Source organism: Dipodomys merriami, unplaced genomic scaffold (genome assembly GCF_024711535.1).
Source record: "Dipodomys merriami isolate MVZ:Mamm:240054 unplaced genomic scaffold, mDipMer1.0.p SCAF_19, whole genome shotgun sequence".
NCBI classification, from domain to species: domain Eukaryota; kingdom Metazoa; phylum Chordata; class Mammalia; order Rodentia; family Heteromyidae; genus Dipodomys; species Dipodomys merriami.
The window spans coordinates 21,442,525-21,455,418 of NW_027203270.1; the positions used below are offsets into that span (position 1 = coordinate 21,442,525).

The window sequence follows — 12,894 nt, forward strand, 5'->3', positions numbered from 1 at the left end:
CCCTGAGCTTTTTTTGCTCAAGGCTAGCACTCTACCACTTCAGCCACTTGAGCCACAGCTCCACTTCCAGCTTTTATGGTAGTTTATTAGAAATAAGAGTCTTGCCGGGCGCCAGTGGCTCCCCTTGAGCTTAAGAGCTCAGGGACAGCACCCAGGCCCAGAGTTCAAACCCCACGACCGACTCCCCCCACACCCCCCAAAAAGAAAGAAGAGTCTTACGGACTTCCCTGCCAGGGCTGGCTTTGAGCCATGACCACTGCTTTCAGCGTCCTGAGAACTAGGATTAAAGGTGAGAGGCACCAGTGCCTAGATTTTTTGTTGTTGTTGGTGGTGGTCATGGGGCTTGAACTCTGGGCCTGGGCACTGTCCCTCAGCTCTTCAGCTCAAGACAAGCGCTCTACCACTTGAGCCACAGGCCTCTTCCAGTTTTCTGAGTGGTTTACTGGAGCTAAGAGTCTCATGGACTTTCCTGCCCAGGCTGGCTTTGAGTCACGATCCTCCTCGGATCTCAGCCTCTTGAGTAGGTAGGATTACAGGCGTGAGCCAGCTCCTGGCTAGCTATTTCCCATGTACTAATCATCTAACTCAAGAAGCAAAATATTGCTGTCTTCAAAAGTACCTATGGGTTTCTTTAACATATTAATAATGTTACCTCTTACTGCCCTAAAAAAGAAACAACTTCTCTAAATTTTGATTTTTGTTTTCTTCATAATTTGGTGTACATATCATACCTATGCAACATAACATTTAGTTTTCCTTATCTAATTTTAAATAAATACAATCCCATTGAATACTTTTCTTCTGTGACTTGCTTTTGAAACCCAGTCTTGGGCTAGGAATGTGGTTTAGTAGTAGCATGTATGAAGCCCTGGGTTCGATTCCTCAGTACCACATAAGCAGAAAAATCCAGAAGTGGTGCTGTGGCTCAAGTGGTAAAGTGCTTGTCTTGAGCTGAAGAGTTTAGAGACAGCACCCAGGCCCAAAGTTTAAGCCCCATGACTATTAAAAAAACAAAAAATCCCCTACCCCCCCAAAACAATAAGATGCTGTACCATGCTAGAGATGCAGATGGTAGAGGCTTGACTTAGTATGTACATGGCCCCAGGGTTCAATCTGTATCACTAAACAAAATACCTTGTTAATTATTATTAAAATATGTAAATTTATGGATAGTCTCCTCTGCATATTAGGGGTAAATCCTCTTGTCACTGAGCTACATACTATCAGAGAGTAATAAACTACCTACCTTTTCGATATCATGATATAATGGTACAATTAAAAAAACATTTTTTTTGCCAGTCCTGGGGCTTGAACTCAGGGCCTGGGCACTGTCCCTGAGCTTCTTTTGCTCATGGCTAGCACTCTACCACTTGAGCCACAGCCCCACTTTCAGTTTTTTCTGTTTATGTGGTACTGAGGAATTGAACCCAGGGTTTCATGCATGCTAGGCAAGCACTCTACCACTAGGCCATATTCCCAGCCCCAATAATGATAGAAATTTTTTACACTTTTCACACTTTTCACTTTATAATTTGTGGAATGAAGTTGGAAGCTGGTGGCTTACTCCTATAATCTTACTCAGGAGGCTGAGATCTGAGGATCACAGATCAAAGCCAGCTTGGTTAGGAAAGTCTGTGACACTTGTATCTCCAATTAATCACAGAAAAAGCTGGAAGTAGTAGGGTGCTAGCCTTGGGCAAAAAGAGCTCAAGGATAGCATTCAGGCCTAGAGATGGGAGGGTCAGGAGGGGATAGAAATGGAGAATTATGGAATGATGTGACAAATAATGAGTTATAATGAGGCAAATAAAAAAATCCAATTACTTATCATTAACTAACCCTATGACAGTATATGTAGATTACATTAAAGAGATAGTGGTACAGGCCTTGCTTAGCATGCATGAGGCCTTGGGCTCAAACCTACAGCACCCTAAACAGCATAAATACCACATAGGACATACACAGAAACAACAAATCAATCAATCAATCATCAAGTTCCAAAACTTCTGTAGGTTCACATGTATCATCTTGGTCATAACCAAGTTTTACACATCCATGGGAATTAATTAGAAATACCGTATCCTGCCACAATTTACCCAAATTAGGTAGCTAAGAAGAAATCTTCTTTTAGTCTGAAATTTAACTATCAATTTCACTTTCCCCCAGTATATTCAGTATATTCCCCCAGTATATTCAGTAGTTAGCATGTTCTATAACATGATTCCAACAGTGTCCATAAAAACACAAGGCACTTTTTAGGGTATTCTAAATCACAGAAATTCTATAATTTCTAAATAGTTAAGGAAGTTAATTCATTATACAAAGGCTGATTTATCCCAACAGCCCCAATGATATAATTTCCAGACGACAAAAGGGTCCATAAAATTGTATTTTTTCTCTTATTTTAGTTCTCTTCCAGCAGTACAATGTGCTTGTTTTAGAATTCCTCCACACAAATTAATTTCATAATGCTGTTCACTATCACTAAAGGGACTCATCCTCAGTAATCAGTGGGTCCTTTTTATTATTTAGGAAATAAAGATGTGACAAGAAAAAAACCCAAAAACAACACTAAGACATTAAATACAAATAGGACCTGTTAGGAAGACTTGCTGGATTACTACAAGATTCTTCCTCAACTAAAGACACTTAAATAAAACAATATACCAAATATAAGCTGTGCAGAAACAGCCAAAAAACACATACAATGTCTTACTACATTTGTTTCTGCTAACTCTTCCACATATCATTAGTCAAGGATTCTACTCTCACTTTTGGATAGCATTTGTCTATAAAAGATACTAACAACACATTTCACTAAGAGTACAAAGATATATACTACAATTGCATGAAAGAATTTTTTTTTTGATATTTGATTGAGTCTAGTATGTCTTTTTTTGGGGGGGTGGGGGGGTCCGGTTGTTGGGCCTGAACTCTGGGCTTGGGTGCTGTCCCTCAGCTCTTCAGCTCAAGGCTAGCACTCTACCACTTGAGCCACAGCGCCACTTCCGGCTTTTTTTCTTTTTGCTTATGTGGTGCTGAGGAATCGAACCCAGGTCCTCATGCATGCAAGGCAAGTGCTCTACCACTAAGCCACCTTCCCAGCCCCGAGTCTAGTATGTCTTTCCATGAATAATAATAAGCCAACAGGAAACAGAGGAATGTTTGTTCTTTGATGTGTTTTCTTTCTCCTTCCCCAACTCTTACAAACTTTTCTGTCCTGGAGGGCTCTAGTTCTCATTCATTCAATGTTTTCTGAGTGGCTACTATATGTCAGACACTTTCTAGACTGAAGATGTACAGAATGAGTTTCTGTTCTCAAAGACTAACTTTAAGTGGTTTTCCTGTCTAGGTCAGTGACTCTCAACCCGGTGCTTATAATGCTCTATTCAAAATCCACTAAAACACAATCCCTGCAAGCTGGGATTGAATTTAGGCATCAATATTTTAAACTTTTCCAAGTGGTAATAATCATTCAGGTTTTCTCTCTCTCTCTCTCTCTCTCTCTCTCTCTCTCTCTCTCTTTCTTGGTCATGGGGCCTGGGTGCTGTCCCTCGGCTACTCAGTTCAAGGGTAGTGTTGTACCACTTGAGCCACAGCACCACTTCTAGTTTTCTGGTGGTTTACTGAAGATAAGAGTCTCATGGTGCCGGTGGCTCACGCCTATAATCCTAGCTACTCAGGAGGCTGAGATCTGGGGATCACGGTTCAAAGCCAGTCTGGGCAAGGAAGTCAGTGAGACTCTTATCTCCAATAAACCACTAGAAAACTGGAAGTGGCGCTGTAGTTCTAGAGGTAGAGTGCTTGCCTTGAGCTGAAGAGTGCAGGGACAGCGCCCAAGCCCAGAGTTCAAGCCCCCACAACTGACAAAAAAGAGTGTCATGGACTTTCCTGCCTGGGCTGGCTTTGAACAGTGATCCTTGGATCTCAGCCTCCTGAGTAGCTAGGATTATAGGCATATGCCACCAGCGTCTGGCTTCGTTCAGGTTTTCTAGGTAAGTATTTCTTGGGTTTTCTTTTTTTTGCCAGTCCTGGGGCTTTGCACTTAGGTACTGTTCCTGAGCCTCTCATTGCTCAAGGCTAGTGTTCTACCACTTGAGCCATAGCGCCACTTCCAGCTTTTTCTGTTTATATGGTACTGAGGAATAGAACCCAGGACTTCATGCATTCTAGGTAAGCACTCTACCACTAAGCCACATCCCCAGCCCGTAAGTAGTTCTTTGGATTCAGAATTTTGTATTCCCAAAGTAGGCACTCAACCTCTTGAGTCACACATCCCACTCCTTCCCTTATGAAAACTATGGACTTCCTTCATCTGGAGAGGAAGACCTAAAAATGTTGCTTGATGTATATGCTCAAGGATTGTGCTTTACATCTTTTTTCTTTTTTTTTGTCGGTCATGGGGCTTGAACTCTGGGCCTGGGCGCTGTCCCTGCACTCTTCAGCTCAAGGCAAGTGCTCTACCACTTGAGCTACAGCGCCACTTCCGGTTTTCTGGTGGTTTATTGGAGATAGGAGTCTCATGGTCTCTCCTGCCCGGGCTGGCTTTGAACCTCGATCCTCAGATCTCAGCCTCCTAAGTAGCTAGGATTACAGGCGTGAGCCACCAGCTCCCGACTTGTGCTTTACATCTTAAGCCAACCTCTACTTCCAGCCTTTTGTGGTTAATTAGAGATAAAGTCTCCTGGATTTGTCTTCCCAGTTGGCTTTGAACTCACATCTTCAAATCTTAGCTTCCGAGTAGCTAGGAGTGAACTAACATGAGCTGGAGCCAGTTCTTTATGTCAGGATGTTCATCACAATTATTTGATGATATTTAGCTAACCAAATTGTAACTTTTTTTTTTTTTTTTTTGGCCAGTCCTGGGGCTTGAACTCAGGTCCTGGCACTGTCCCTGAGCTTCTTTTGCTCAAGGCTAGCACTCTACCATTTGAGCTACAGCGCCACTTCTGGCTTTTTCTGTGTATGTGGTACTGAAGAATCAAACCCAGGGCTTCATGCATGTTAGGCAAGCACTCTACCATTAAGCTACATTCCCAGACCTAGTAACTTTTAAGGACAGAAACCAGATTCTATTTTTCTTTATACTCCTTGATTGGTTTAGTTAACTAATTATTTTCTTCATTATCTTAGATAACTAACCTTAACAAAAAGTTTAATGAGTACTTGTTTTTGAACTATGATCTACTTTCCACTTATCTATGAACTTCTAAAAACCCAAACTGAAGCTAAAGTAGAACTGAAGATAATAGTTCTACAATAACTTTTAGTAGGTTTGAAAGGGAACACTAATATGGAAAATATAAGACAAAACAGTGTGTAGTTAACAGTTGAACTTATCTACAATAAGCAAAACACTAGCCGGTGCCGGTGGCTCAAGTCCGTAACCCTAGCTACTCAGGAGGCTGAGATCTGAGGATTCTGGTTCAAAGCCAGCCGGGGCAGGAAAGACTGTGAGACTCTTTTTTTGTTTGTTTGTTTTTGTTGGTTGTGGGGCTTGAACTTTGGGCCTTGGTGCTGTCCCTGAGCTCTTCAGCTCAAGGCTAGCACTCTACCACTTGAGCTACATACAGCGCCACTTCCGGTTTTCTGGTGGTTTATTAGAGATATGAGTCTCACGGTCTTTCCTGCCCGGGGTTGGCTTTGAACCACAATCCTCTCTCAGCCTTTTGAGTAGCTAAGATTACAGGTGTGAGCCACCAGTGGCCTGGCTAAGACCATAAGACTCTTATTACCAATTAACCACCAGAAAACTGAAAGTGGCACTGTGGCTCAACCAGCAGAGCACTAGCCTTGAGCTGAAGAGCTGAGGGACAGAGCTCAGGCCCAGAGTTCAAGCTCCATGACCAAGAACAACAACAACAAAAAACAGAAGGAGCTAGGGAAGGTGGCTCAGTGGTAGAGTGCTTGCCTTGCATTCATGAGACCCTGGGTTCAATTCCTCAGCACCACATAAGCAGAAAAAGCTGTTAAGTGGCACTGTGGCTTAAGTGGTAGAGCTCTAGCCTTGAGCTGAAGAGCTGAGGGACAACGCCCAGGCCCAGAGTTCAGGCCCCACGACTGACTAACTCCCCCCAACCCCCCAAAAGAAAAAAACCCAAAAACACACACACACTCTCTCTCTCTCTCTCTCTCTAGCCTGGCACTGAAGGCTCACTCCTGTAGTCCTAGCTATTAAGGAGGCTGAGATCTGAGGACAGCAGTTTGATGAAGCCAGCCTGGGCAGGAAAGCCTGAACTACTCAGAAAAAGCCGCAAGTGGCACCTATAGCTCAAGTGGTAGGGGGCTAGTCATGAGCACAAAGAGGGTCAAGGACAGGGCCTAGACCCTTGAGTTCAAGCTCCAGGACCCAGGAAAAAAACAAAAAAACCCACTAAAGGTGGGAAGCATATAGCTAGTTATAAAGCACTTTTCTAGAATGTTCCCAGCTTTGGATTCAATTCCCAACACTGCTAAAAAAAAAAAAGCAGGTAAAAGCTAATGTCTGAAAAAGGAAGTAGAACTATCAGTCTTTTGTCCAATAAAATCTCTTAGTGGTATGATTTTTTTTTTTGGTAGATTGTGCTTATGGTTCAGAAACACATTCTCAGTTGTTATAATGTGGGGAGGGGAAGAGAAAAGACAAATTGTTTAAATAGGAATACGGGTGGTCCCATTGCAACAATGAGATATACAAGACATTATGTCAAAAAACCAACTTTACAACTTTGACGCAGGGAGTGGGAGTGAGGTGGAGGGGGGAGAATGGGAAGGGATGGTAAGGGGAAACAAAGGAGGCAACAATACTTGATAAGAAAGGTACTCATTATTACCTTGCTCATGTAATTGTAACCCCTCTGTATGGTATTTTCACAATAAAAAATAAGTAAAACAAGAAAAAAAATTATTAAAGACCAGCAGAGGTCATTTGACTAACCCCAACCATGGAGTATTTAGGTCTGGGTGCTGTTCCTCAGCTCTTCAGCTCAAGGTGAGTGCTCTACCACTTGAGTCACAGAGCCACTTCTGGCTTTTTCTGCTTATGTGGTGCTGAGGAATCGAACCCAGGGCCTCAAGCATGCGAGGCAAGCACTCTTATCACTGAGCCATCTTCCCAGTCCCCATGGTATTATTTTTTTTATGTCATGAAAGACAATCTACAATCTTCTGGTTGTCTAGTATGTGTCATATGCCTACCTTATAGTTAATTGTTCATATCACTTATTTATCTTCTCATTTTACTCAACCTGCTTATTACTTTTGAAAAACATAATTCATTCATCTAGGAAACATTTACCAAGCACCACTTTTGCAGTTGGTTACATAATTGTCATTTTTATAAACACACACATAAAACTATATAAAAATGTATCCAACTTGAAACAATAAAGTTCTTTATGGGGGTTGTACAAAGCCTTAGAATAGTCTGGATTTAGGGTCTCTATTAATGATTTTATAAATGAAAAAAGCTGTTGCCCTTGACATTGGGGATTTAGGAGAATATTTTTCTCTCCATTCCCACTTCTGTGTACCTGGGCACTGGCTAGGGTGGGGGCAGTGCAGGAGAGGGGAGGGTCGTAGGTCTTCTCTGCACCTGAGGGCAACTGACAAAGTAGAGGCCAAGGAGGCTGGATGTCTGAGAGGAGTTGGCACTCTTTGGGTAATACTGAGGTCCAAAGAGGGAGAACAATCTCTCCCAAGTCAAAGAATAATCAAGTTGGACAAGAATCCAAGCCTGTTACTTTTTTTTTTTTTTTTTTGGTCCGGTCATGGGGCCTGAACTCTGGGCCTGGGCGCTGTCCCTCAGCTCTTCAGCTCAAGGCTAGCACTCTACCATGAGCCACAGCGCCACTTCCGGCTTTTTTTTTTATGTGGTGCTGAGGAATCGAACCCAGGGCCTCGAGCATGCAAGGCAAGTGCTCTACCACTGAGCCACCTTCCCAGCCCTCCAAGCCTGTTACTGCATAGACCAGAGAACCCTCTTATTATACTCTTAGGAAAAAGATTCTAAGATCCTTGAAAATTATTTTGCTGGGGGGAAATGCCTAAAGTAAAAAGAAGCCAGAAAGCTCCCTCAGATGGCTAGGAGTTGATTGAGCCAACTCTGGATGAACTAGATCAGAAGATGAGAGAAGCTGAAACACAGCCTCATGAAAAGAAGAGGAAAGTGCAATCTTTGTGGCCCATCTTCAGAATCCACCACCAGAAATCCGTTATATCTATGACCTCTTTTACAAATGGAAAGCCATAGTACAGAACTCTATGAATACTGCATTAAAGAAGTCTATGCAGACAGAAACCTGATCACAAAGTGGAAAAAACAGGGCTATGAGAATTTATGCTGTCTGTACTGCATTCAGACTTGTGATACCAATTTTGTGACAAACTGTATTTGCCAGTTCCCAAAAGCAAGCTGGAAGTGGTATGCATCATCAAGTGCACAGACTGTAGCTGCCATGGCTGCTCTGGCTGAAGACCCTGGCCCTGATGCCCTTCTCCATCCTGGACTTTGGACCTTGCAGGTTCCTGCTGGCTATGCCGCAGTGCCTCAGGCCTAATTTGTGCATGACCTCTATAGGCGAAAGCATTGGCATTCATCAGTGGTGATGTGTAGAAACAAAACTTTTAAATCTCTGAAGGAAGGAAGGAAAGAAAAAGAAAGGAAGAAACAAAGTATACAAAGTCAGAAGTGGAAGTGTGGCAAGTAGTAGAGCACTAGCCTTGAGAGGCCTAGAGATCAATCCCCAGTACCAGCAGAAAAATTAAGAAGTAATACAATAAACTACAAGTATTCTCCTTAGAGAATTTCAACATTTGGATTGCACAAAAATCCCTGAAAATGCCACTGAGAAAACAATAGCCTAAAGGGTATTTAAATTTAATTTGACTCACCAATTATTTCTTAAATGCATAATATGATCTCCAAATCTTAATTCAAGTGGAAAAGTATTTACTAACTAGATAACCAAGTCACGTGTGCACTTTAGTAACTTGAAATATAATGATTTAATACACCTACCTCTAAGATAGAAATGTAAAAGTATAGCTCAGTGCTTGGTTAAATTTTAAACCTGTACAGAAACCAACGTGGTTCTTCTAGACTAGGTATGACCTATATAGTTCCTGAATCACACATATAAACATCTTTCAAAAACAGGCACTTCAGTGAGGCAAACTGCAGTAACAGTGAAAGGAAGTAATGGTCAGTCATGGGGCTTGAACTCTGGGCCTGGGTGCTATCCTGAGCTCTTCAGCTCAAAGCTAGCAAGCTACCACTTGAGCCACAGCGCCACTTTTGTTTTTCTGGTGATTTATTGGAGATAAGTGTCTTACCAACTTTCCTGCCCAAGCTGGCTTTGAACTGCGATCCTCAGATCTCAGCCTCCTGAGTAGCTAGAATTACAGGCGTGAGCCACTGTTGTCAGGCAATTTACTAGTATCTTAATTGGCCTCTCTGAATTCTTTGCATCCTACAATCCATTCTCTTCCTGTGAGCTTTACAAAAACAAATTGCAATCTGACCATGTTATTATTATTATTATTTTTTTTGCCTGTCCTGGGGTTTGAACTCAGGACCTGGGCACTGAGTGCCCACTTCCAGCTTTTTCTGTTTATTAGGTACTGAGGAATTGAATCCATCCCAGCCCATGTTACTTCTTTACTTAAAACTCTTCAGTGCTTTCTACTACTGCCCTTATGATAAAAATCAAAGCCTCCCAAAAATGATGGTTGCTAACAAATCTGATAAAGTCCAGCAAGCAAAGAATGAGATAAGAGAGTGGGAGGCGAAAGTACAACAAGGAGAAAGAGATTTTGAACAGATTTCTAAAACAATTCGTAAAGAAGTGGGAAGATTTGAGAAAGAACGAGTGAAAGATTTTAAAGCTGTTATCATCAAATACCTGGAATCAGCTGATAAAGTACTGGGAGGCATTCCTACCTGAAGCCAAAGCCATTGCCTAGCAATAACAATTATTCCTGTTAAGACAGTGGATGTTTGTTCCAGTTACGCTGAATTCTACAGTGAAATAATTTAAAACCATCTAAATAAACCACTATATATTTTATGAATCACATGTGGTTTTTTACATATATAAATACATACATATATACAGATATAGATACAGATATAGACACTCTGATATTTTATGACAAGCTGCATGTCCTCACCCTCTGAATCAAGTGGACTGTGGCACAACATTCTGCAATATTTTGCTGAATTGAACACTGTTATGTCTTAAATACTTGCACTAAAAAGTACATTGAAAGGCCAGAAAAAAAATTTTTTTTTTTTTGGGTCCGGTCGTGGGGCCTGAACTCTGGGCCTGGGTGCTGTCCCTCAGCTCTTCGGCTCAAGGCTAGTGCTCTACCACTTGAGCCACAGCGCCACTTCTGGCTTTTTTCTTTTTGCTTATGTGGTGCTGAGGAATCGAACCCAGGGCCTCATGCACGCAAGGCAAGTACTCTACCACTGAGGTACCTTCCCAGCCCGAGGCCAGAAAATTTTGCAATATTTTTCTTTATAATATGTTCTGTAGTGTTTGTCCTCTTTATGGAGTTATCAATGATTTTGTGATTACATAATAAAAATTATATTCCTTGTGGAAAAAAAAAAAATCAAAGCCTCTCCTGGGCTCCTACCTGTAATCCTAGCTATTCAGGAGGCTAACATCTGAGAACTGAGGTTCAAAGCCAGCCAGGGCAGGAAAGTTCATGTGAATCTTATCTCCAATTAACCTCCAAAAAGTCAGAAATGGAGCTTAGCACAAAATCTTTAGGACAGCACCTAGCTTGAGTTCAAGCCCCAGGACCAGCACGTACACATGGGTGTACATGTACATACATACATAAATACATAAATAAAAATTGGGAGAAAAAAATCAAAATCTCCAAAGCAGGCACTGTTTTTGCTTACCTCTCCAGTCTTTATCATATTCTCTTATGTTCTGCACTAGTACAATGGCATCTTTTCCAGTTCCTCAAACCTATGTTTCTCTTCTGTCACAGGTCCTCTTAACATGCAGTTCAACCTGGCATATTCTTCTTTCTCTCCAAACTTGTAAATTCTATTCATCCTTCAGATTTCTTTCTTAGAAGGTTTTTGAGATTCCCAGATATAATTAGCCATCCATATTAAATGATTCACTAGCACCAGAAGACATTCCTTTGTAATACTTGATCTCATTGTTGTAATTTTACATTAATTTAGGAGAGCATTTGGGTAATATCTTTCTCAGAAAGCTGGGTGCTAGTGGATCACAGCTATAACCTTAGCTACTTAGGAGACTGAGATCTCTAACGCTGCAGAAAAATTCAAGAGATTCTTATCTTCAATTAACCAATAACTAGAGGAATGACTAGAATGGTACAGTGCCAGCTGTGAGTGAAAAAAGCTAACACAGCATAAAGCCTGGAGTTCAAGCTGGGCTACCAGCACCAAAAGAAAAAAAGAGAAAGAAAGAAAAGAAAAGAAAGAAAAATCACCTAAAACCTGAAAGGTTCTTGCTCATCATTATATTCCAAAATCTTTTAGGTGATCTGTAAATTCATGTTTCCTGAATAAGCAAATAATCCTGAACTTCTTGTAGTTCTCCATTGTTGCATTATTTATTAGTCTTAGCTTTAAATTTCTCTGAATTCCTTTATATACAATTAAGGATATCCAAATCTACTGAAATAAATTAGATAAACTACCTACTTATTACTTGTTTTTGTTGGTTGTGGGGCTTGAACTCTGGGCCTGGGTGCTGTCCCTCAGCTATTCAGTTCAAGGCTAGGGCTCTACCACTTGAGCCACAGCACCACTTCTGGTTTTCTGGTGGTTTATTTGAAGTAACAGTCTCACGGACCTTCCTGCCCAGGCTGGCTTTGAACCACAAATGTCACATCTCAGCCTCTTGAGTAGCTCAGATTACAGGCGTGAGCCACCATCTCTTTCAGCAGTTTGATTTTGGGGAAAATATTTAACTTTTCTCAGCCTTAAAGTCTTCATCTGAGGAGTCAGTGTGGACTAAAAGATATATTATAGCACTCCTAATATACTGACTGGTATATATTTGGCAGTTAACAATCTTTTCCTTTCCAATCCCAATATAAACAAATTCAATAAATGTGTCTTATATAGCCTATCTGCTACAATCATTATTTGGAAATATATTAATCCATAGAAGACCTAAGGGAGTCACCAAATATTTAGTACTACAATGGGTTACGAGGAAAATTTGATGCATATATACTATACCCATAAAGTTTTGGACCATATTGTCTCTGCACTTTTAAAGTTAAAGAAATGAAGGGGTCTGGGAATGTGGCTTAGTGGTAGAGTGCTTGCCTAGTATGCATGAAGCCCTGGGTTCAATTCCTCAGTACCACATAAGCAGAAAAAGCCAGAAGTGGAGCTATGGCTCAAGTGGTAGAATGCTAGCCTTGAGCACAGAGAGGCTCAGGGACAAAGCCCAGGTACCTGAGTTCAAGGCCCAGGACTGGCAAAAAGGAAAAAGAAATGAAGGAATTGTGGTTCAAGTCAGAGTACCTGCCTAGCAAGCCCTGAGTTCAAACAGAAAGTGAAGCTAAATAAACAAAAGAAAAAAAGTATATTCAAAATCTGTACCTTTTCTGATATAAAAATCAAGCTTTGAGCCAGGCACTGGTGGCTCATGCCTATAATCCTAGCAACTCAGGACGCCAAGATCTGAGGACTGTGGTTCAAAGCCAGCCCAGACTGAAAAATCCATGAGACTCATATCTCCAATTAACCACCAGAAAACCAGAAGTGGTGCTGTGGCCAAAGTGGTAGAGTGCTAGCCTTGAGCTGAAGAGCTCAGGGTCAGCATCCAGGCCCAGAGTTCAAGCCCCACAACCAATGGGAGCAGTGTGTGTGTGTGTGTGTGTGTGTGTGTGTGTGTGTGTGTGTGT

At 41.5% G+C, this 12,894-nt stretch overlaps 1 protein-coding gene and 1 pseudogene across 4 annotated transcripts in view; one reads left to right on the top strand and one right to left on the bottom strand.

Annotated features, from left to right (window-relative positions):
* Positions 1–12,894, bottom strand: part of Cdc27 (cell division cycle 27) — a 75,148-nt gene that overhangs the window by 54,898 nt on the left and 7,356 nt on the right. The window lies entirely within an intron of this gene.
* On the top strand, positions 7,986–8,452 carry LOC138830415 (protein BUD31 homolog pseudogene; annotated as a pseudogene).